General features: G+C 43.5%; 1 protein-coding gene across 3 annotated transcripts in view; it reads left to right on the top strand.

The window, feature by feature from the left end:
• The window catches only part of LOC125902820 (epidermal retinol dehydrogenase 2-like), a 199,396-nt gene that overhangs the window by 130,699 nt on the left and 47,493 nt on the right, over window positions 1–21,204 (top strand). The gene's annotated exons all lie outside the window — the stretch shown is intronic.

The raw sequence follows: 21,204 nt of genomic DNA on the forward strand, positions 1-21,204 counted from the left end.
AAGATTGTTATTCACGTTGGCGTCAATGACACCCGGTTACGCCAATCGGAGGTCACTAAAATTAATATTGCCTCGGTGTGTGAATATGCAAAAACAATGTCGGACTCCGTAGTTTTCTCTGGACTCCTCCCAAATCTGACCAGTGATGACATGTTTAGCCGCATGTTATCATTTAATCGCTGGCTGTCCAAGTGGTGTCCAGCAAATGATGTGGGTGTCGTTAATAATTGGCAAACTTTGTGGGGAAAACCTGGTCTTATTAGGAGAGACGGCATTCATCCCACTTTGGATAGAGGTGCTCTCATTTCTAGGAACCTGGCAAACTTTATTAGTAATTTAAATCCCTGACAACCCAGAGTTGAGACCAGGAGTCGCAGTCCTATACGCCTCTCTGAGCTTCTAGTTCAGTTACCCAGCCATAGTTTTCATAGTTTTATACAAACGGTGTCTGTCCCCCGACCACCTAAATTATTTAAATCTAAAATTAAACAAAGAGGAGTTGTGCATAACAACCTCATAAAAATTAAAACCTCTTCTGTGACAGAAAGACAAAACAGGAGAATTAAATGCGGACTGTTAAATATCAGGTCTCTATCGTCTAAAGCAGTGTTAGTAAACGAATTAATATCAGATAATCATATTGATTTACTCAGTCTCACTGAAACCTGGCTGTGTCCAGATGAATATGTTAGTCTAAATGAGTCCACTCCTCCCAGTCATAATAATACCCACATTCCTCGAGGCAGCGGCAGAGGAGGGGGAGTTGCAGCCATTTTTAACTCTAGCCTGTTAATCAGCCCTAAACCTAAACTAGATTATAATTCATTTGAAAGCCTCGTTCTTAGTCTTTTACATCCGACCTGGAAAACATCGCAGCCACTTTTATTTGTTATAATGTACCGTGCTCCTGGCCCGTATTCTGAATTTGTATGTGAATTCTCAGAGTTTTTATCCAGTTTAGTTCTTAAATCAGATAAAGTTATTATTGTAGGCGATTTTAACATTCATGTCGACGTTGATAATGACTCCCTGGCTACCGCGTTTATCTCATTATTAGACTCCATTGGCTTCAGTCAGGGTGTACATGAACCCACTCACTGTTTTAACCATACCCTCGATCTAGTTCTGACGTATGGAATTGAAATTGATAATCTAAAAGTCTTTCCACAGAATCCCTCGCTATCGGATCATTATCTGATATCTTTTGATTTCTTTTTACTCGATTACACGCCACTCAGCAACAGTTACTATACTAGATGTTTATCAGATAGTGCTGTCGCAAAATTTAAGGAAGATTACTCCGTCATTAAATTCAATACCAAGTCCCTCAGTAACAGAGGTTTCCTGTACCGACTTTGATCATTTTGTCGATAGCGCTGTAGGCTCGCTGCGAACAATACTTGACTCTGTAGCTCCTCTTAAAAAGAAGTTAAAAAAGCAAAGAAAGTTCGCTCCTTGGTATAACTCTCAAACCCGTAAGTTAAAACAAATATCGCGAAAATTTGAAAGGAATTGGCGATTAACCAAACTGGAAGAATCTCGTTTAATCTGGACAGACAGTCTCAAAACTTATCAGAGGGGCCTCCGCAATGCCAGAGCAAACTATTACTCAGCATTAATAGAAGACAATAAGAACAACCCCAGGTTTCTTTTCAGCACTGTAGCCAGGCTGACTGAGAGTCAGAGCTCTATTGAGCCTTGTATTCCTTTAGCCCTTAGCAGTATTGATTTTATGAGCTTTTTTAATGACAAAATTCTAACTATTAGAGGCAAAATTCATGACCTCCTGTCCTCAGATAGTACCTATCTAACCTCAAACACAGCTGTAAAACCTAATATATATTTAGATTGCTTCTTCCTAATTTCTCTTCAAGAATCGACCGCATTGATTTCTTCATCTAAATCATCAACGTGTCTCTTAGACCCCATCCCAACTAGGCTACTTAAGGAGGTCTTTCCTTTAGTTAACACTCATATATTAGATATGAGCAATATATCCTATGTACTCCTATGGCTATGTACCACAGTCTTTTAAGGTAGCTGTAATTAAACCTCTACTAAAAAAGCCCACCCTGGATCCAGAGGTGTTAGCCAACTATAGACCAATATCTAATCTTCCCTTTATGTCAAAGATCCTTGAGAAAGTAGTCGCAGACCAGCTGTGTGATTTTCTCTATGATAATAATCTATTTGAGGAATTTCAGTCAGGATTTAGAGTGCATCATAGCACTGAGACAGCACTAGTTAAAATTACAAATGACCTTCTGATTGCTTCAGACAAAGGACTTGTCTCTGTACTTGTTTTATTAGATCTTAGTGCGGCCTTTGACACAATTGACCATCAAAATCTACTGAAGATAATGGATCACTTAATTAGACTAAAAGGTTCTGCACTGAGCTGGTTTAAATCTTATTTATCTGATCGCTTTTCAGTTTGTTCACGTTCATAATGAATCGTCATACCAAAAGTTTGTTATGGAGTTCCATGAAGGTTCTGTGCTCGGACCAATCCTATTTACTCTATATATGCTTCCTTTAGGTAACATAATTAGAAATCACTCTATAAATTTCCATTGTTATGCGGATGATACACAGTTGTATTTATCGATGAAGCCAGAAGAAAGTAATCAATTAACTTAACTCCATAACTCCCTGAAAGACATAAAAACCTGGATGAGCACCAATTTCCTGATGTTAAATTCAGACAAAACTGAAGTTATTGTTCTTGGCCCCAAACAACTCAGAGACTCTTTATCTGATGACATAGTTTCTCTAGATGGCATTGCTCTGGCCTCTAGCACTACCGTAAGAAACCTCGGAGTAATATTTGATCAAGATTTGTCTTTTAATTCTCATTTAAAACAAACCTCACGGACTGCATTTTTTCATCTGCGTAATATTGCGAAAATTAGGCCTATCCTGACCCAAAAAGATGCAGAAAAATTGGTCCACGCTTTTGTTACCTCAAGGCTGGATTACTGTAACTCTCTATTATCAGGTAGCTCTAGTAAGTCCTTAAAAACTCTCCAGCTAATTCAGAATGCAGCAGCACGTGTACTAACAGGAACTAAGAAACGAGATCATATTTCTCCTGTTTTAGCTTCTCTGCACTGGCTCCTTGTAAAATCCAGAATTGAATTTAAAATCCTACTGTTAACTTATAAAGCTCTAAATGGTCAAGCTCCGTCATATCTTAGAGAGCTCATAGTGCCTTATTATCCCACCAGAACTCTGCGCTCTGAGAACGCAGGGTTACTCGTGGTCCCTAAAGTCTCCAAAAGTAGATCAGGAGCCAGAGCCTTCAGCTATCAGGCTCCTCTCCTGTGGAATCATCTTCCTGTTACGGTCCGGGAGGCAGACACCGTCTTCACATTTAAGACTAGACTTGAGACTTTCCTCTTTGATGAAGCTTATAGTTAGGGCTGGCTCAGGCTTGCCCTGTACCAGCCCCTAGTTAGGCTGACTTAGGCCTAGTCTGCCGGAGGACCCCTCTATAATACACCGGGCACCTTCTTTCTCTCTCTCTCTCTCTCGTATTCTATTACTGCATCTTGCTAACTCGGCCATTCTGGATGTCACTAACTCGGCTTCTTCTCCGGAGCCTTTGTGCTCCACTGTCTCTCAGATTAACTCATATCGCAGCGGTGCCTGGACAGCGTGACGTGTGGTTGTGCTGCTGTCATGGTCCTGCCAGATGCCTCCTGCTGCTGCTGCCATCATTAGTCATTAGTCATACTTCTACTGTTATTATACACATATGACTATTGTCACACTTGTATACTGCAAGATATTAATACATACTTTCAACATATTGTACCGCAGTAGCCAGAACTATAACTATAATATTATTACTTTCAATAATGTTGTTGTAAGCTACTGTCATTACCTGCATCTCTCTCTCTCTCTCTCTCTCTCTCTCTCTCTGTCTCTGTCTCTGTCTCATTGTGTCATGTGGATTACTGTTAATTTGTTATGCTGATCTGTTCTGTACGACATCTATTGCACGTCTGTCCGTCCTGGAAGAGGGATCCCTCCTCAGTTGCTCTTCCTGAGGTTTCTACCGTTTTTTTTCCCTGTTAAAGGGGTTTTTTTGGGGAGTTTTTCCTTATCCGCTGCGAGGGTCATAAGGACAGAGGGATGTCGTATGCTGTAAAGCCCTGTGAGGCAAATTGTGATTTGTGATATTGGGCTTTATAAATAAAATTGAATTGAATTAATCAGCATCTTGATATGCCACACCTGTGAGGTGGGATGGATTATCTCGGCAAAGGTAGAAGTGCTCACTAACACAGATTTAGACAGATTTCTGAACAATATTTGAGGGAAATGGTCTTTTGTGTATATAGACTTAGACTTAGACTTAGACTTAGACTTCCTTTATTGTCATTGCACAAAAAAACACAGCAGTGAGATTTTGGCAACGAAATGTCTATATAGAAAATAGAAAATAAATAGTATATAGAAAATGTTTTAGATCTTTGAGTTCAGCTCATGAAATATGGGAGCAAAAACAAAAGTGTTCCGTTTATATTTTTGTTCAGTGTACATATGTGTGTGTATGTGTGTGTGTGTGTGTGTGCGTGTATATATATATATGTGTGTGTGTGTGTGTGTGTGTGTGTATATATATATATATATGTATATATATATATATATACATATATATGTATATATATATATATATATATAAATATACACACATCAATTCTAAACTTGACCAAACTGAAATGCTTCACAGATCTTTTTTGAAACGTTTACTTAATGTTAATCATGCACAGCAAATTGTATTATTTATGGAGAGTTTGGTCGAAATAGTCTAGATTTAAAGGTAACTTCTGGGTGCATTTAATTAGTCATAATACAACAAGATTTTGTATGATGACAATATTTTTCAGTGTAAATGGATTTCCAAAGTTAAAAATATTCTTGATGATTGTGGTCTATCGTACTTATGGCATGACGCTGGACAGATGAACCCTAAGTATTTAAAATTAATGATTGAACGAAGATTATCTGACATGGAACTACAGAGATGGCATGAGAGATTACAAATAACCCTTTATGTGATAGTTATAAATTGTTTAAAAGTGATTTCACTTTTGAACCTTATTTCATTATTTTAAGACCTGCCAAAAGGATTTGTTTGTCTAAGTTTCGGTGTGGAAATCATAAGTTACCTATCTCTGAGCGCAGGTATGACTGTGAAAATGTCCCTCGGCAATGTACTCTTTGTTTGATCATCGAGGAGACATATATCATTATGTATTTGTGTGTTCCTTTTTTAACAAAGAGAGAAGAGAGTTGGTCAGACAGTTCTATAGAGTAAATCCAAATATTTACAAGTTTCAAAAGTTAATGTCATCTCGAAAAGTAAAGGTTTTGTCAAATTTGTTAAAACTTTTAAAGAAAATCCTGAATAGTTTCTCTTGATTTGCTTTGACTTGTACGTATGTACACTAATTGTGTTTTATTTATTTTGTTGTACATTGGTTGCCGCCTGCTCTGATTTGTCATTGTTATTTTTGTTTGTCCCTTATACCTCAGGGAGGGGTCAAAAGGAAAAATAAATGAAAATGAAAAAAAACTGATTGCCAGAGTGACTCACTGAGCAAATTCAAATTGTGCTCTCGCGAGAACTCTGGATTTCGAGGGTGGCAAAAATTAGCAATCTGAGACAAAATGGAAAGACACTTGCTTCATATTTTGATAGAAGCCCATCGAGGTGTTCAGTGTTAAGTTTCATTCATGTTAGCTTAACAGTGTTTCGAGGAAAAAGGCAAGGTGGAATATCTTACATGCAGAGGCGGAAAGTAACTAATTATATTTACTCATGTTACTGTAATTGAGTTATTTTTTTGTGTAATTTGTAATTTTTTCAGTAGTTTTTGAAATCTGTAATTTTACTTTTACTTAAGTAAATTTTGACTTAAGTAGTGTATTTTGCTACATTTTATATCACATCCGTTACTAAGTAAAAAAAATAAATAAAAAAAAAAGTTTTCGGCTAAATGGAAACCAAAAGGGTGAATCTCGGAAATCTTGCAGTGAATTGACCCAGAACAAGTGGCCGGTGCTGGCGAGTTACTGGAAAGAGAGATGGAGGAGGGTGGGAGTGCTTAGGCAGATGCAGCAGTTGAAATGAACAAAGAAACGAACGAAACGAAAGAAAACCCTGTGTGCACAGTGCCATTTATAACTGTCGGTCAGAAAAATGCGGCCCGAGCCGTGCTTTTGTGTGCTCACCTGTGTTGGTGTGTGTGTGTGTGTGTGAGTGTATACGCATGCGCATTGGGGCCGAACTCCGCCGTGCGTGATACAGAGAGCAGAGGATTGTAAACGCGCAACCATAGAGACAGAAATGACATGCCATCATGTAAACAATACAAGTCAAAACGTAAGGTGAAACATTTCACCGTATAACACGATAAATAGTATATTGTTATGCTATTATATGAAGTGTCTGTCGCTCAAAATAATAGAACTTTAGTTTATGACGAGATAAGACGGAGCCCTCTCCTCATATGCTTTACTCACGAGTGTGTGAATTGACCTGGATATGAAGCGTCTGTCGCACCAAATAATATAACGGTAGTTTCTAAAGAGCTAAGACAAGCTAAGACAGCAGCCGAGCACCACCGCTGCTAGTTGCATATAGGGGAACAAAATACATCCCTGGCATTTTTCCATCAAATAATCAGACCTTTGTTCTTTCCATTACACGTTTACCTGCATCAAAACATAGGATACAGGATATACGTTACCATAAGCTTACAGCACAGAAAGTAGCAAGAAATTCCCCAGTATCTCATCAAGACAGTTTTTACAACACAGGCACACTCACTTAACACCAACACAGCATATTAAGTAGGGCACAGATTCACCTGCATCTCAATAGGATTTACAGTACAGGAACACTCAAAGCTAACAGCACAACAAGTCATATCACAATAACATGTATCACATGTGGGGAGGTCCTTAGGAGCATCCTCTACTTGTCCCTCTTCTCCTCTGGAAGCCTCAGTAGCCTGCAGCCTACAGCCTGCCATAACTCTTTTTCGTCTTCTGGTGCAGCTGGCCGACTGTTGTGATCATGATCAATGCTACTAACCTTAACGTTTCAGCACTATTGACCATTGCCATCCATCCATCCATTTTCATCCACTTAACCGAGGCCGAGTCGTGGGGGCAGCAGGCAGAGCAAAGCACCCCAGACATCCCTCTCCTCAGAAACACTTTCCAGCTCCTCTTGGGGAACCCTAAGGCATTCCCAGGCCAGATGAGATATGTAATCCCTCCTGCGTATTCTGGGTCTTCTCCGGGGCCTCCCACCAGTGGAACGTGCCCGAAACACCTCCAGCGGGAGGCGCCAAGGAGGCATCCTAATCAGATGCCCAAACCACCTCAACTGACCTCTTTCCACACAAAGGAGCAGCGGCTCTACTCCGAGCTCCCTTCGGATGTCCAAGCTCCTCATCCTATCTCTAAGGCTGAGCCCAGCCACCCCACAGAGGAAACTCATTTCAGCTGCTTGTATCCGCGACCTCATTCTTTCGGTCACTACCTAGAGCTTATGACCGTAGGTGAGGGTTGGGACGTAGATGAACCAGTAAATTGAAAGTTTTGCCTTCCGGCTCAGCTCCCTCTTCCTCATGACGGATTCACATGCTCAGTCGGCTTTTCGGCCGATTGAGCATGTTGAATTAGCGGTGGAGCTTGTCGGTGAGAGAGATCACTCTGATTGGCTGTTCAGGTTTTATTTCCCTGCCCCTGTAGCTAGTGAATCTGCCTGTAGTGAAACTGAGGCTAACCGGTGCTTCCTCCTCAGGTTCCAATTCACTCAGCTGCCCGACAGACCCGCTGCTTCTTCCCACTTTAACCTGAATAGCCACAGCACGACTGGAGGGAAGCACAGCCAGTTAGCCTCCGCTAGCTTCCCAGCTAGCCCTGGCTCTCCGTTTGGATCCAACCGGAGCACCGAGCCCCGGTTTGCTATTCCCAGGTCCTGGGGCAAGATGGCACCAGGGTGCTCGGCTGGCCGTCTGTCGCTCTGCTTTGTGTTTGCTGTATGTTTAGTGATTTACCTGTTCTGTCAAGAGGTGTCGTCTCTCCTCACCTATGATCGCCAGACTCTACTTGAGATTAGAGGCTTCTCCGATCAGCTCAAATATGATCAATTGGTGAACTTTTCTCCACGCCTCGAAGAAATCCCTGCGTTCCTGAGGCGTCCTCCACTCCACCCTGCCCGTCAGAGACGCCGGAGAAGACGGGGTAAACGAGGAGGCCTCCGGGTCAGGCTGGAGGCTCACCTAAGTTCTGTTCGTGTGTCGGATTATGGCATTAATCGGTATTTTCTAGATGTTTCCCCTGCCCTGCAATCGTGGAGGATTAGAGCCCGATGGATCCGGCCGGTGCTCCCTGACGCTAGCGGCTCTGACAGCGACAGCTGTTCGGCGGACCCCGATCAGCTGTTGCTGCCTCCTACCAGCTGGCGTGCTCGGACCGGGAGACGTGGCGTGGACCGTCGGAACCTCCGTACTCTGAAGTGTGCTTCACCTTCGGACACTTTTAATCTCCAGTTGGCTTTATTGAATGTGAGATCTGTCACCAATAAGACCTTTTTACTGAAAGACTTTTTTGCCTCACACAAACTGGATTTTACGTTTTTAACTGAAACCTGGCTCCATGAAGGTGATCTTGCTCCTTTTTCGGAGCTCCTTCCCCCTGGATGTAGTTTCCTCAGCTCCCCTCGCACCACCGGCAAAGGTGGAGGACTGGCATCCATATTCAAATCCACCTTTCACATCCAGCAGTCTCCAGCTGTCAATGGCTCCAGCTTTGAGCTCCAACTCTTTGAGGTAAAAATCCCCATGACTGTTCTCTGTGCTGTGGTCTATCGCCCACCGAAATTTAACAAAGACTTTATACGGGACTTTGCAAACTTTGTGTCGGGTATTATTCTTGAGTATGACCACGTTTTAATTGTCAGCGATTTTAATGTGCATGTCTGCTGTGAGACCAGACCGCTGGTCAGAGACTTTTTGAATCTAATTGACTCTCTTAATCTCATGCAGTCTGATTCGGAGCCGACGCATGATAAAGGCCATATTCTGGATCTTGTACTGTCATATGGACTGAATGTACATATAACTGAAATCTGCCACACACTCTTATCCGACCATCTACCTGTTCTATTTTCCATCTCACTACCTACACCCTCCAACACGGACTCCGCGCCCGTTCGTCGTCTCTGTGTTCTTAATTCTTCGACTCCTCTGCAGTTCTCTGCCACCTGGAAAGACTCATATTCTCTGGATGACTTTGGCGACCTCAGTGTGGATGTTTGTATGAAGTTGTTTGATTCTCTCTGTACTGAGATCTTAGACTCCATTGCACCAATGACTTTAATGCGCGTTAAGCCACAGGCTGAGCCTTGGCTAAATGAGTCCATTTGTGCGCTCAGATACGTATGTAGACAAGCGGAGAGAAAGTGGAAAAAGGATAATCTCCAGATTTCTCGGGATCTCCTACGTGTTTGCCTTCTTAATTATCAGCAGGCTGTTAAAGCTGCTAAAGCTGAATATTTTTCCTCACTTGTCTCCAACAACGCTCACGAACCTCAGGTTCTTTTTAATGTATTTGATTCACTTGTGAACCCTTGTGATGATGTCTTTGTTGAACCGTCTTCTCTGTGTGAGGACTTTTTGCAATTTTTTGTCAGTAAGATTTCGGCTCTTAGACCCCAACTCCCTCAGCCTGCCCAGGACCCCTCAATTCCTACAGCAAGCTCAGCTGCTTTTCACCAGTTTAAGCCTGTCTCACTTTCTGCACTCACTGAAATAGTCGAACATCTTCGCCCTGCTAACTGTCCATCTGACAGCATTCCATCCCGTTTGTTTAAAAAGGTTTTCAGCTCAGTTGGGTCTTTGATCTTGTTTCTTATAAATCTGTGTCTCACCTCTGGATGCGTTCCATCCTCCTTCAAACATGCCACGGTGCAGCCTCTTTTAAAAAAGAAAAATCTGGATCCCTTGGTTCTTTCTAATTTCAGGCCAATCTCTAAACTTCCATTTATTTCCAAGGTTATAGAGAAAGTTGTTTTTAACCAACTCCAAGAATTTTTAGATCAGGCCAACACTGGTGAATTGCTTCAGTCTGGTTTTAAGCCTCTTCATAGTACTGAAACAGCTCTTTTAAAAGTTTTTAATGATCTTCTTTTAAACCTTGATTCTGGTAACTGTGCCTTTTTAATTTTATTAGATCTCACAGCGGCGTTCGATACAGTGGATCACGCTATTCTCCTGTCACGTCTCGAGCACTGTGTAGGCATTAAAGGCTCCGCTCTGGGGTGGTTTAAATCTTACCTTGCTGATGGATCCTTCTGTGTGCAGTTGGGGCAGTGTCCTCCTCAGTGGCCCCTCTGACCTGCGGGGTCCCCCAGGGGTCAGTTCTAGGCCCTCTACTGTTCTCCCTATATATGCTACCCCTAGGGTCGATATTTAGGAAGCATGGTATTCATTTTCATTGTTTTGCTGATGATGTGCAGGTGTACTTGCCATTAAAGGTCCCCTCCAAGGAGTCCTTCCATGCTGTGTTTAATTGCATGAGGGACATTAAAACATGGATGGACCTAAATTTCTTAAAATTAAATGAAAACAAAACGGAGATTGTCCTGTTTGGTCGTCCTGACCTTGTCCAGGTTCTTGCCAGCTCCCTCGGCCCGCTAGCAACCTATATAGGTTCCCAGGCCAGAAACCTAGGTGTGATTATTGATGGGGCGTTTAAATTGGACACGCAGGTCAGCTCTGTGGTTAAGGCTAGCTTTTTTCAGCTTTGGCTCCTAGCCAAAGTCAAACCTTATCTAAGAAGGGCTGATCTAGAAAAGGTTATCCATGCTTTCATTTCATTGCGCTTAGATTATTGTAATTCCTTGTACGTCGGCATCGGCCAATCAGAGCTTAACCGTCTACAGCTTGTGCAGAATGCAGCAGCTCGTCTCCTTACCGGGACAAAGAAATATAAGCACATAACACCAGTGCTCTCTTCGCTTCACTGGCTTCCGGTTAGGTACAGGATTGATTTTAAGATTCTTTTATTTGTGTTTAAGTCTCTGTATGGACTGGCCCCTGAATATTTATCCGACCTTATCAAGGTGCATCGACCCTCCAGAGCCCTGAGGTCAGCTGACTAGTTAGTTCTGGACGTTCCTCAATCCCTCTTAAAATCTAGAGGAGATCAAGCCTTTGCAGTGGCGGCTCCCACGCTGTGGAACACTTTGCCTCTGTCCGTGCGGTCTGCGACTAGCCTCTCTATTTTTAAAACACGTCTTAAAACCCACCTGTTTACCCTGGCTTTTGGCTGAGTTGAGTCACCTGTTGTTGTGTCTCGTTTTGTTTTGTTTTCTTCTACCTCTCTGCTTTGTACTGTTTCTCCTTGTATTGTTTATTGGTGCTGATGATTTCATCTTGTAAAGCACTTTGGTTGGCCTTAGGCTTTTAAATGTGCTATATAAATAAACTTGACATTGACATTGACATTGAAGTGGAGCCTGCGGGGGAAACACCGGGATCATATGCATGTAATAGTCCGTGGAGGTACTGCGGTGCTCAGCTGCACAGATAGGAAACCCCTCGGCTGACAGGATGTACCACTCTCTCACTCCGCTACTTTGTTTATCTCATGCATTCCTCGGACTTCCGGTTTCCCTTTTTGCGTTATTTCCTCTCACGCAGGTGCAGAACGTTCGTGCTACTTGGCCTGTCCGATGTAGTCTTTGTAGTGTGTTCAAATGAAACTGACACAGGGCAATGTGAGGCGACATAGACAACGCAACAGTTGGCTTTCGTGGCCGCTAGTTCTTAGATGTTGGTTTGGTGTGTTAGCACCTTTAGATTTGGAGGTGCTGACTCCCATGCCAACCACTTCACACTTGGCTGCTCACGGCCCAAGTGCATAATGAATGTCACGGTGTGATAAGCCAACAGAACTACAAAGCAGAGAGATGCAATTCTGAGGTTTCCAAACCAGACCCCTCCTCCCCCCTGGCTGCACCTCAAGATCTTGTCCATGAAAATCACCAATGTATTCGGTGACCCTTAAGTCTCCTTTTTTGAAAATGGGAACCACCACCTTGGTCTGCCACTCTGCAGGCATTGTACCCAACCTCCATGCAACACTGAAAAGGCGTGTCAGCCAAGACAGCCCAACAGGGTCCAGAGCTTTCAGCATCTCGGGGTGAATTTCATCCACACTCTGCGCCTTGCCGCTGGGGAGCTATTTAACTACCTCAGCAACCTCTGTCAGGGATATTAGATAGAGTCCCCCCAAGTCTTCAGGCTCTGCCTCCTCCACGGTGGATGTGATGGCCAGGTTCAGGAGTCCTTCTCTGCTTAGCACAGCCTGAGACAAGCCCTGCTTTCTCTTCTTGAGGCATCTAACAGTCTGTCAGGACTTCCTTGAGGCCAACCGAAAGTCCTTCCCCATAGCCTTCCCGAACTCCTCCCACACTCTGGTTTTGTTTCAGCAACTGCCACTGCTGCAGCCCTTCTGGCCAACCAGTACCTCTCTGCTGCTTCAGGACACCCGTGGGCCAGCCAGACCCAAAAGGCCTCCTTTTTCAGCTTGACGGCCTCATTTACCGTTGGGGTCCACTAGCAGGTTCTCAGGTTGCCACCACAACAAGCACGGACAACCTTCTGGCCACAGCTCCTAGCAGCCACCTCCACAATAGAGGATTTGACCATGGACCACTCAGATTCCATGTCCCCAACCTCCCCCGGGATGCACGAGAAATTCTTCTGGAGGTGGGAGTTGAAGACCCCATAGACAGGGGCCTCAGCCAGACATTCCCAGTTCACCCTCACTACACGTTTGGGTTTACCAGGTCTGTCTGGCAGCCTCCCCTGCCATCTGCTCCAACTCACCACCAGGTGGTGATCAGTTGACGGCTCTGCTCATCACTTGACCCGAGTGTCCAAGACACATGACTGCAGATCTTATGATACGACCACAAAGTCGATCAACGATCTTTGGCCTAGGGTGATCTGGTACCAGGTATTCTTATAAACCTCCCTTTGCTTGAACATGGTGTTTGTTATGGCCAGTCCATGACTCGCACAAAGGTCCAATAATAAAACACCACTTGGGTTCAGGTCAGGCAGGCCATTCCTCCCAATCACCTCCTCCAGTTTTCTCAGTCATTGCCCATGTGAGCGTTAATGTCCTTCAGAAGAACTATGGAGTCCTATGGAATCCCCAACCAGCACCCCTCCCAGGACATTGCCAAGAGACTCCAAGAAGGCCGGGTACTCCGTACTGCTGTTAGGTGCGTTAGGTGCATACACACAAACAACAGTCAGAGACCTTCTCTTTGCGACCTGCAGTCGCATTGAGTCAACACTTTCGTTCTGTTGGGAGAACTCTAACTCAGTGGTGCTCAGCCTGGGGCTTGTGAGTATCCCCAAACTCGCTTAACGCCTCTCACCCTAGGCAACTCCGGAAAAAGCTAGGGTCCAGCCCCTCTCCAGGAGTGTGGTTCCAGAACCAGTGCTTTGCGTGGAGGTGAGCCCAACTATATCTAGTTGATACCACTCCAGCTCTCGCACCAGCTCTGGCTCCTTCCCCACCAGAGAGGTGACATTCCACGTCCCCAGAGCTGGTCTACGTCACCGGGATCAGCACGCCTGGGGCCCTGTCCCTGCCTGCCACCCGGCTCACAATGCACCCGGTCCCGATGCTGGTTCCTGCAGGTGATGGGCCCACAGGGTGGCGGCCCCATGTTACTCATTTGGGCATTCTCATGACCACAGTTTTTCAAGAGTATCTTGAGGGAATTTCTTCAAATTTGGCACAAACATCCAGTTGCCCCTCCTCCAGTCATTGTCCCCAGTGACTCCTGGACAGGGCTCGGTGCTAGACCTAAAGCCCTAGCTAGCTCCACTCGATCCCATCAGGAACCTTGGTCCCTGGTCAGTGCTTGCTGCAGGAAAGGCCGGCGCCCTCCTCGTGTTCCCCCTCACTATAACATCAAGCTCTAGAATAAATAGGACATCCTTGACTTTCATGATTCTGACTGCAGTTTCCCGGCCTACTCTTTCACCTTCCCAGCCATCCCATGGCTCTCAAAGCTCACTGCCGACACCTCTGATTACTCCACCACCAGCCACCACCAGTACTCATCCTTTCCCAAGGCTTGCTGCTCTATGCTGGTATTCAAACCAGCGCCACAGTGAGCTCCTGCCTGCCTCACAGTCTGCTACTCCCTAGCCGCTCCATCGCCACGGGTCAAACATTTTCCTGTGCCTACCCCTCCTCCATCAATGCTCATTATTAGAAATTCGATCGTGAGGAGTGTTAAGAAAAAGTCTGCGGCGACTTTTTGTTTCCCAGGCGCTAAGGTGATGGATATTATGGAAAAGATACCTAGCATCCTGGCCAACCATCCTCTTGCCCAGAATGATGTCCATCATGTTGGTGGTAAGGACATTCACAGGCGGACCTCTGAAATTCTAAAACATGACTTCACCAAACTCCTCGACTCTCTCATAGTCCACAGTAAAAGGATCTTTGTCTCTGGTCCTCTCACCCCACTAAATCGTGGCATGGGCCGCATTAGCTGCACTCTCAGTTTCCATTCCTGGTTGGAGTCCACCTGTGCAGCCAGCAATGTAGCTTTTGTGGACAATTTCAATCTCTTTTGGAAGCGCCCAGCTTTCTTCTGGTGTGAGGGCATTCACCCTAATTGCCTGGGCTCACGCACTCTGACTGACAATATATTTTACAAAATCTTAATCTCTCCCACGCCCTGACTACCTGCTACTTCATGTCCGCTCATGAAAACTTCCAGTCCACACCAGCTCACCTCTCCCCTACAAATCCCATGAGCCCCCCCTTGTGGTTAGGATTGCCTATCATCAGTAAGGATAAACCAACCTTCCCAAACATAGTAACCACAGTGTCATTTCTAAGGTTTAATAACAATTCATGGTAAAGTCTTCCAATCCTGCAAATCTGATTCACATTACCTGTAAACCAGTTTTAATCCACCACAGACTGTGAAATTTGGCTTTTGTCAATATAGGATCCCTTTCCAACAAAACATTTATTGTAAATGATTTTATCTCTTCCAATTAGATGGATTTTCTGTTTTAACCAAATTCTGGTTACAACCTGGTGATCCCAGCCAGCTTGTGGAGCTGTGCCCTCCTGATAATGACTTTTTTAGCTGGCCAAGGGACTGTGGTCAATGTGGTAGCCTTGTTCTTTGTGGTGATTTCAGCATTCATATTGATGACTCATCTAATGTCCTTGCTATTGATTTCCTAAATATTACAAATTCATTGAATTTTCAACAATATGTTTTTGGCCAAACTCATAACTGTGGCCAGACCCTAGACCTAATATTTAGTCTGGGTTTAAGAATACCCTCTGTAGAAAACATGGACATGTCTACATCTGATCACCATTGCATTGTATTTTACTGTGAATTACATGCTGCTAATAAGGTCTTTTCCTGCTCCAAGTGCACTTGCACCTTTAATGAGCACAGCGCCTTCAAATTCTCTACAGATTCTCTACGCAGGGTCGCGGTCATTACGCGTCGCCGTGGCAAGGAGAGAAGAGGACATGCTCCTTCTTCCTTGTAGAGCCTGCCCTGTGTGTCTGAAACGTTCACTTATAGCCTCTCTTTGGCGTTTGAGCAGCTTTATAAAACTCTTGAACATGTAATGGCTCCTTAAGTAGCAAGTTGAGTTTACATAGATGGCATATCTTTTCAATTTCTCCTGACATTATGTTGTTTGGTTTGTTCACCGTTCCGCGACATGCGCATTAGTGTCAAGCTGGCGGAGGCGTTGATCTCCCCCCCCCCTCCCCCTACCCTCCGCTCTCTCACTAAGCAGCCTCCCTCTGTCTCCTCTCACTCAGCCTCGTTCAGCCTTGATCTCGTCAGCATGCGCCACACGCGCTGTCTCCCCCCCCACACCTCACGATTATATCGTCATTAAAAAAAGACATTGTGAAACAACCCTTCTATCGCTGATGGGCAATCGGATCTCCCATCGGCACAACCCTATTTTGGACGTTGATCACCCGCACCGTGATTCCCTGAGCCCTTATCAATTATGGTGTGCCTCAAGGGTTAATCTTTGGTCCTATCTTGTTATCATTATACATGCTCCCCTAGGCTGATGTCATCCCTCGACGTGGTGGCTTTTTCCATTGTTGTGCGGATGACACTCAGCTGTACCCCCCTGTTAAACCCACTGGCTCCCTGTATGTTTTAGGATTGACTTTAAAATCGTATTAATTACTTTCAAGGCTTTTCATCGCCTGGCTCCAGATTACATTTCAAACCTTAATGAACCTCTGCGTAGTTTGAGATCCTCGGGCAGAGATGTTCTACTTGTCCCAGAGTCCAGACTGAAGCCCAAAGGGGACAGAACTTTTGCCATCAGGGCCCCGTGGCTCTGGAATGACCTGCCCAAGGATATGAGGCTGTCTAAGTCACTGGCTTTGTTTAAGTCTCATAAAAACATACTTATATTGGAAAGCATATCCTGACTTTATCTGAGCTGTCTATTTTATTGCTATTGCTTATTAGGGCCCGATTACCAAGCAGATACAAAAAAAATAGCTTAGTAGCACCCCCTACAAAATTTCAACAAAACAGCCCCAGAATCTACTTTCACCTGCATGTATGAAACTCGGCAGGCATATGTAACTTGTCAAGGTGTACAAAAATGCCTCCTGGAGCCATACTCTAAACCCAAAAGTAAGTCCACCATTTTGAATTTACGGTGCAATTTTGGGGCATTTTTGGCCATTTCCAGGGCTCTGAATTAACAAATTTGTCCCAGAGATTTTTTCCAATCAACTTCCGATAAAGGTATTACAGGCTTGAGTTTTCATCAAACCGTGTGACCGTGGCAAGGTGTCAAACTTAGGGGCCTCCCCACAAAACAGGAGGTAGTTTATAACTCCAACATACATGGTCCATTCTTCCCCAAACTTCAGAGGATTGATTACAGTCCCGCCCTTAACACATCTACATCAATAATTAATGATAAACACTGTCACTGTGGCAATGCTTTATTCATCATAAAACAGGAAGTTGTTTTTAAGGGGCAAATGATGCTTAAAAACTTACCAAACTTGGCACACACATCAGAGGTCCCAAATGGTGTTGTCTGATATGATTTTTGTGCTTTGATGTGTGAAAGTGACTCAACAGCGCCCCCTAGAAAATTTCGATGAAGCAGCCCCCAAAGCTGGTTTCACGTGCATGTATGAAACACATGTAACACTCTAAGAGATGTACAAAAAACCTTGTGGAGTCATGCTCCAAACCCACTACACCGCGTTCCAAATTATTATGCAAATTGTATTTAAGTGTCATAAAGATTAATTTTTTTGTTTTTCAATTAAACTCATGGATGGTATTGTGCCTCAGGGCTCTTTGGATCACTGAAATCAATCTCAGACACCTGTGATAATTAGTTGGCCAGGTGAGCCCAATTAAAGGAAAAACTACTGAAGAAGGATGTTCCACATTATTAAGCAGACCACCATTTTCAAGCAATATGGGGAAAAAAAAGGATCTCTCTGCTGCTGAAAAGCGTGAAATAGTTGAATGCCTTGGACGAGGTATGAAAACCTTAGATATTTCACGAAAACTTAAGCGTGATCATCGTACTATTAAGAGATTTGTGGCTGATTCAGAGCACACACGGGTTCGTGCAGATAAAGGCACAATGAGGAAGGTTTCTGCCAGACGAATACATCGGATTAAGAGAGCAGCTGCTAAAATGCCATTACAAAGCAGCAAACAGGTATTTGAAGCTGCTGGTGCCTCTGGAGTCCCGCGAACATCAAGGTGTAGGATCCTCCAGAGGCTTGCAGTTATGCATAAACCTTCTATTCGGCCACCGCTAACCAATGCTCACAAGCAGAAACGGCTGCAGTGGGCCCAGAAATACATGAAGACTAATTTTCAAACAGTCTTGTTCACTGATGAGTGCCGTGCAACCCTGGATGGTCCAGATGGATGGAGTAGTGGATGGTTGGTGGATGGCCACCATGTCCCAACAAGGCTGCGACGTCAGCAAGGAGGTGGCGGAGTCATGTTTTGGGCCAGAATCATGGGGAGAGAGCTGGTCGGCCCCTTTAGGGTCCCTGAAGGTGTGAAAATGACCTCTGCAAAATATGAGTTTCTGACTGACCACTTTCTTCCATGGTACAAAAAGAACCGTGCTTTCCGAAACAAAATCATCTTCATGCACGACAATGCACCATCTCATGCTGCAAGGAATACCTCTGCATCATTGGCTGCTATGGGCATAAAAGGAGAGAAACTAATGGTGTGGCCCCCATCCTCCCCTGACCTCAACCCTATTGAGAACCTTTGGAGCATCCTCAAGCACAAGATCTATGAGGGTGGGAGACAGTTCACATCCAAACAGCAGCTCTGGGAGGCTATTCTGACATCCTGCAAAGAAATTCAAGCAGAAACTCTCCAAAAACTCGCAAGTTCAATGGATACAAGAATTGTGAAGCTGCTATCAAATAAGGGTCCTATGTCAAAATGTAACTTGACCTGTTAAGATGTTTTTGATTCAAATAGCTTTTGATTTCAGTAAATATGACCTCCTAATGCTACATATTCAACAAATGACTATTTTCAGTTCTTTACAACCTATAAAATGTCTTGAAACTCTGTTGTGCATAATAATTTGGAACAGTGCATTTTAAGTTTTTTATTTTTTTAAAAAATACTGTTTTCATTGGGAGGTTTGTTCAGTAACATTTGAATTAAACTTTAACAGCTAATGACTTGAAAATTATGCTGACTGTCATTTGCATCAACTATTTAGGAAAATCAGAGAAAAATAGAATTTGCATAATAATTTGGAACGCGGTGTAGAAAGTCTGCCATTTTGAATTTACTTTTGTGCATTTTTGCCCATTTCCAGGGCTTGTAAATTAAGAAATTGCCCCTGAGATTTTATCCAATCCACTTCAAATGTTGGTCTGTCCCACTGAAAGACCTTGAGGAAGAAAAGTTATTACAGGCTTGAGTTTTCATCAAACCATGTGACCGTGGCAAAGCGTTAAACTTCCCTTTGTCGCCATAAACAGGAAGTGGTTTGTAACTCCAGCGTACATGGTTCAGTCTTCCCCAAACTTCACAGGATTGATGGCAGTCCCACCCTGAACACATCTATATGAAAATATTTGGTATTAGACATAGCGCCCTCTACTGGCAACAGGAAGTAGGTCTTTTCAGACACTTTTTTTTTATTATTTACATAAAATTTATATGCTGTGGTCTATATTTAATAAATAAAAACTAGTGGTAAGAGGAAGTAGTGCAAAATGTGAAACAGGTCATTCCAACGCTGTATGAAGTATATGCCAGCTTTCTCCTGCATGTGGTGTCTGACTTTGACGGTAATGAACTGCCAAACAGCCAGCGTCCTGCCAGCACCCCAGAGTTGCAAAGAGGTGCGAGAGCCCACTCATTGCTGCTTGCAGCTTTAATTGATGTTATTTCCTATTTATAATCTTGATTTTAGCTTTGGCCTTCCTTATTTTTCCTTTACTAGATGAAATTCTATGACAATATTTGTTTTATTCTCTTTCTGTTTTAATTAGGGCACCACGTGGTTCAAGGACCCCGCTGAAATGCAAGGAATTATTATCCTTCTTCCTCCAAATGAATTGGCTTTTTGGGGGGTGTAACATACTGGAAATCTCATGAAACTTTGCACATATATCACTTCTGGCGAAAAATCTGATATTTTAGGGGTCTCATCTACATGTCAATAATTAGTGATAGCGCCCCCTACTGGTGTACATGTACATCTCCTACAAAGCTGACCACATCCAACTAAAACTTGGTCAAAAAAGGTCAAGATCTTGATGATGGTTTGTTGTGGAAACTGTGAGTTTTCATCAAATGGCATTGCCATGTGGGCAGTGCAAAGGCTGCCAATTTCGCCAAAGCACAACAGTTGGCATTAACTTCAGCATACTTCGTTCAATCTGCTTGAAACTTCACACACTCCTTAATATTGTAGGCCTGGAAATGCTATAACTTTGGAGTAACTGGTCAGATCTCCACCAAACTTCTCAGGACTGATGATAATCTTGCTCCGAACACATCTACATGACCATATTTCCTGACAGTCATAGCACCACCTAGTGGCGACAGGAAGTAGGTCTTATCCAGTGTGGGGAATGTTACTTTAAAAAGGTAATTAGTTATAGTTACTAGTTACTTTCTCCAAAATGTAACTGAGTTAACTCAGTTACTGCACTATAAAAATAACTAATTACCTGGAAAACTATAGCTTTACTTTTTTATAAAATACTCAAATAATGCCAAATTGCTTGGACACCCCCCTTTAATGCAACTCTATGTAATGAAACTCAACACTGAATATGTTAAATGAATGAAATTGACACTTAATAGAATAAATCATTATTATAAAACATTGTACACGTATCTACACTTGTTAAAGAACCTCCATTAATAGCGCAGTTTAAATGTGAAAAGTCTCATTAACTGTCACCTGTGTGTATGCGGAGAAGGAGAGGGGCAGAGGGAGCAGAGCTGTCGAAAGATCATGCAGTCCGACATACTATCATGCGTTTAAATAACTTATTAGACGGATATATAGAGAGAAAGGCGACGTTTCGAGAGCAAGCCCAAATAAGCAACTCCATTTTAGAAACAAACCCAAAAAAACGCAACCCGCGACTGTCAATGCAACTTTACAAAAAAAACAAGCCCACACAGCAACCCTGGTTGTAATGGCGCATTTTATTGTGAGTAATGGTAATGGTGTTATAACGGGGGAGACACTTTTTTGATTACTCGTTACTGAAAAAAGTAGCGCCGTGCATTTATAACACCCTTATTCCCATCACTGGTCGATCAGACACTTATCTTTTCATTTACCTGAAATTTATATGCTGTGGTTTCTATTTGATGAACAAAGTCATGAAATATCATTAGTGCGGTCTCCAGCGCCCTGTAATTGAAAGAGGAATTGTTATAAAACCTAAAAAAAAAAAACATTCCAGCACCCACGCTTTATGAAGGATATGCCATCTCACTCCTGTGTGTGGTGTCCGACTTTGACAGAAATGAACTGCTGCGTCAGCGGGCATCCTACCAGCACCCCCAAGTTGTGCAGAGGTGTGAGG

Source organism: Epinephelus fuscoguttatus, linkage group LG15 (assembly GCF_011397635.1).
Source record: "Epinephelus fuscoguttatus linkage group LG15, E.fuscoguttatus.final_Chr_v1".
Classification (NCBI taxonomy): Eukaryota; Metazoa; Chordata; class Actinopteri; order Perciformes; family Serranidae; genus Epinephelus; species Epinephelus fuscoguttatus.